Source organism: Delphinus delphis, chromosome 15, assembly GCF_949987515.2.
Source record: "Delphinus delphis chromosome 15, mDelDel1.2, whole genome shotgun sequence".
Classification (NCBI taxonomy): Eukaryota; Metazoa; Chordata; class Mammalia; order Artiodactyla; family Delphinidae; genus Delphinus; species Delphinus delphis.
In genome coordinates, this window is record NC_082697.1 from 14,735,542 (window position 1) to 14,740,342 (window position 4,801).

A 4,801-nucleotide genomic window follows, 5' to 3' on the forward strand; every position below is an offset into this window, starting at 1 on the left:
AGCATGGTTATTGACATTTTGAGTTTGTGAACTGCCTTGCCTCTTCTTACACTTCGGTTATTTTTATCTTGGTCTTTTTTCTTACTGATTTATGAGAGTACTTTATAAATTATGAGTCTTAATTTGCTGTAAGTATTTTCTCCCGGGGTATTATTTGTCCTCTCATCCTGTTGTGGTTTCTTCAATTGTGTACTTTTAATGTTTATATAATTATATACATAGAGTTATAAGATGAAAGCTGTCATTCATAAATACATGAACACACAAACAAACATAGGGGCTTCTGAGTTTTCTGTCTTGGAAAGTCCTCTATCACTCCAAATTTAGAAGAATGTTTTCATATATTTTCTTCTATTAGTTTATCTTTTTTTTACATGTACAACCTTAATATATTGGATATTTATTTTTGTATGAATGTGTGGAGTAGGGATCTAATTTGACTACCGTATCAAATGAACAGCAAATTGTCTGATCATTTATTGAAGGATATATAAAATTTCCCTTGATTTGACATGCTGCTTCCTCATTTTCTCAGTTATACTTGGATCACTTTCTGGATTTTCTGTCTCATTTATCTATGACTGTTTTCATTCCTGTACAACTGCCACACTGTTTTTAAAAAATTGAGATATAATTTACATACTCGCAAATTTAATAGCTTTGAGCACAGTCACGAATCGTGCAACCATCACCACTCTTTAATTCCCGAACATTTTCACCACCCCAGAAAGAAAACTCACACACCATTCTCCCATCGCCCCTGGCAACCACTAATCTACTTTCTGTCGCTATAAATTTGCCTTGTCTGTATATTTCACATAAATGGAATCATACAATTTAGGGCCTTTTGTGTCTGGATCCTTTCACTTAATCTTTCCTTTCCCTTTCTCTCTCTCTCTCTTTCTTTTTTAAAAAAGATATTTGAAATAAAACTTTATTCTGATTCTAAACGAAAGGGAGGAATGACAGTAACAAGATTTCACCACTGAATATTGTGATGTGATAGTAGCAATCTTCTATTAGACACTAAAGGAATAAACAGCTGCATTCTAAAACAGCTAAATATGCAGGTCCAAAAAAAAAAAGAAGGTTTGTGGGTTTTTTTGCGGTACGAGGGCCTCTCACTGCTGTGGCCTCGCCCGTTGCGGAGCACAGGCTCCGGACACGCACGCTCAGCGGCCATGGCTCACAGGCCCAGCCGCGGAGCGGCATGTGGGATCTTTCCGGACCGGGACACGAACCCGTGTCCCCTGCATCTGCAGGCGGACTCTCAACCACTGCGCCACCAGCGAAGCCCCAAAGAAGGTATTTTTAAAACTGCCACATTCACTCTGAAGCCTGTTCTTCTCCTTCAGTACCCCAAAGGTTAAGCACATATCCTGCTCAACTTATATAATAATAAAGTGGCAAACATGCTGCACCACTGACATCACAGGACAGTTGCCTGTAAAACTAGACTTCTGACCTTGTTCTCCAGACTCATTTTCTCACAGGTCGTCATCCTCATTTGGGTGAACAGTTGTCTGAGCAACCTCTCAGTCATGCTTATGTTACACAGCCAAAGCCAGGTGCATGACAGTCTGGTAGGGCAAGAGTAGGCGTGCCACAAACTCCAAGTTAGGGTCTCTAATTAATTTTCTAGCCAGCCAGAGGAAGGGCTTTTCAAAGTTGAATTTACTTAGGACAGAAATTTCATAGTACTGAAATTTCTTTTCTTAAAAAAATATTTATTTATTTGGCTGCATTGGGTCTTTGCTGCTGCGCGCAGGCTTTTTCTAGTTGCAGCGAGCAGGGGGCTACTCTTTGTTGCGGTGTGCAGGCTTCTCATTGTGGTGGCTTCTCTTGCTGCGGAGCACAGGCTCTAAGCGCGTGGGCTTCAGTAGTTGCGGCACGTGGGCTCAGTAGTTGTGGCTGGTGGGCTCTAGAGCTCAGGCTCAGTAGTTGTGGTGCACGGGCTTAGTTGCTCTGGGGCATGTGGGATCTTCCTGGACCAGGGCTTGAACCCGTGTCCCCTGCATTGGCAGGCAGATTCTTAACCACTGCATCACCAGGGAAGTCCCTGAAGATTCTTTTTTAGTGGAAGACAATTTTGTCTTACCTTTCCTGTCCTTAATATCCACTTTGTTGCCACACAGCACAGTGGGGGTGTTTTACATGCTCCTATGAGATCTCCGTTACAGTTAAGCACATTCTTGTTAAGTAACTCTTGATGTTACATCCAACATTATAATGCACACTGGGCTTAGATATAATAGCCATCTCTCAGTCCACCAAATTTCTTCTGACAAACTGACCATACATTGAACTTAATAGATCATCTGCTGGTATGGAACACAAGGGGGTGGACCTCAACACCCAAGGTATTTTCAAATTTACCAGTCAAAGGATGTTTCATGAAAATAGTTTTTCCAGTAACACCATCACCAACCAGTATAAGTTTGAACTGAACTTGGGGTTCTCCTTGGGCAGTCATTGTGATATTTCTTCCAGAAGCATCTCTGTGCCCCATCTTAACATAATATTTTTAAGGTTCATCCATGTTGTAGCATGTGGCAGTACTTCATTCCTCTTTATTGCTAAATAATATTCCATTGTATGAATATAGCACATTTTGTTTACCCATTCATCAACTGATGGACATCTGGTTTATTTCCATTTTTTGGCAATTATGAATAAAACTTTTTTTTTTTTTGGCTGACTGCAGGGCTTGCGGGATCTTAGTTCCCCAACCAGGCATCTAACCCGTGCCCCCGGCAGTGGAAGCGTGGAATTGTAACCACTGGACCTCTAGGGAATTCCCTCCACTTTCTTGATAGTGCCCTTTAAAGCACAATTTTTAAAACTTTGATGAAGACCAATGTATCTGTTTTTTCTTTTGTCACTTGTACTTTTAGTGTCATTCTAACAAACCATTGCCTAACCCAAGGTGACAAAGATTTGCCTCTGTGTGTTTTCTTCTAAGAGTTTTATAGTTTTGGCTCTTACATTTAGGTCTTTGATCCATTTTGTGTTAGTTATTGTATATGATGTGAGGTAGAGGTCCAATTGTACTCTTTTCCATGTGTATATTCTATCGTCCCAGCACCACGTGCTGAAAAAACTGAGCTCCCCATTGAATTATCTTGGCCCCTTTGTTGGAAATCAATTGATCAAAAATGTAAGAATTTATTTCTGGGTCCTCAATTTTATTCAGTTGACCATATCAGAAGAAAATAGGGTTAATGTATCCCAATAGGGTAAGTGAAGCAAACACCGAATTGCATATTACCACTGTTTTAAGCAGTAAAGTTTAACAGAAGATAAAAAGCTTGAAATGTAGAAACATGAGGTGACTAGTCAGGCCTACCCCCCCCCAGCTTTACTGAAGTACAGTTGATAAATAAAAATTATATTTAAGGTGTGCAACATGATGTTTTGATATACGTATACACTGTGAAGTGATAGCAAAGTAACATATCCATCACCTCATATAATTACCATTTGTGTGTGTGTGTGTGTGTGTGTTGTGAGAATATTTAAGATCTACCTAGTAGAAGCTAAACTCTTGATGTCTATTCCTCACTGTTGGGCCAGGAGTCTGGAGGTGCCTTGCTCCATGGTTCCAACAGTGTCAACATTTTTGTTTAACTTACTAACTAGCCCAGCTCCCAATAAGGAGAAGGAAAACTGAATGGGAGAGGATCTAGGCTATAATGAATTGAATAAATATCCCCCAGGATGCTGGAAACCTTGGTGTTTTGCATGAAGTATCTCTGTTATCACGTGCAGTGAAAGTCCTGCACTGCATGTCTCTGGGGGAAATAAGTGAGATGTTCCATTTCAGTGGAAAGCATACAGCACAAAATTTTAGATGAAAGAGGTGTGAGGCAGAAAACAATGAGGGTCATTAAATTTCCTTTATTTTTTTCCATTGCATTTTCTGTTCTGTCTAGTAGAAAACTAACAATTGAAAGTTCTTGAGAAAGCTTGAGACACTCATGTACCCAGTAGCATTCCATTAGAGGGAAGGACTTTGTATCGGACCAGGCAATTTCATTGCAGTTATATTTCATTTCTGGCTAAGCCTCTTTTTTCTGTGGTGTCACAGCTTCCTTAACCCACATTTATGGGCTCAATTGGAATTCTCTTTCACCTGGTAAAGCAGGAAAAGGAGGGTTTATTTTTATCTAAAGTGAATGAGCCTATCAGGGGGGATATGGTTAACGCTTCACCGAAGGGACTCTGAAGCCCTAGAGCATGTATTGTACATCATCTGAGGTGGTAAAGGTTCATGGAAGTTAGAAAGCATGAAAGCCTGAAAGATGGAAAGATTAAAAACTGCCCAGGAAGTCCCACCATGAGCTCATATTTCTTCTGTCTAGAGTGTTACTTTGCGTTACCCAATGTGTAAAGAGCCCAGTTAAACAGAGGTTCTGGCCAAAGGTGGGGCAATATGGAATGTACAATATTTGAAGGAGGAATGTTTTTAAACATTGTTTAAATGTTTAAATGTTAAAAAAGGAGGAATGTTTTTAAACATACGGCCTTATAAGATACAGCACAAATATGCTACCTATTTTTCCTTGCTTGTATTATAGAATTACATGAAATTCCCTCTTTTCCATTTTACTTACTGTTTTATTTAAGATATGTTGGTTGATGTTGAAACTTGCCATTTGATACACTGGTTGCAGAACTTCCGGGCAGGATTCAGGTAGTGCTAAAAGAGAAGAGACTTTACCTGTAAAACCCTAGCTCTGAAGGTAGTTGAGGTAGTGAACGGGACTTCCGATGGTCTCCTTTTGGGTTGTGTTAAATGCTT

General features: G+C 39.8%; 1 pseudogene; it reads right to left on the reverse strand.

Moving 5' to 3' along the window:
* Positions 1-1,487: 1,487 nt before the first annotated feature.
* LOC132438475 (GTP-binding nuclear protein Ran-like) lies at positions 1,488-2,473 on the reverse strand (annotated as a pseudogene).
* Between the last annotated feature and the right edge of the window lie 2,328 nt (positions 2,474-4,801).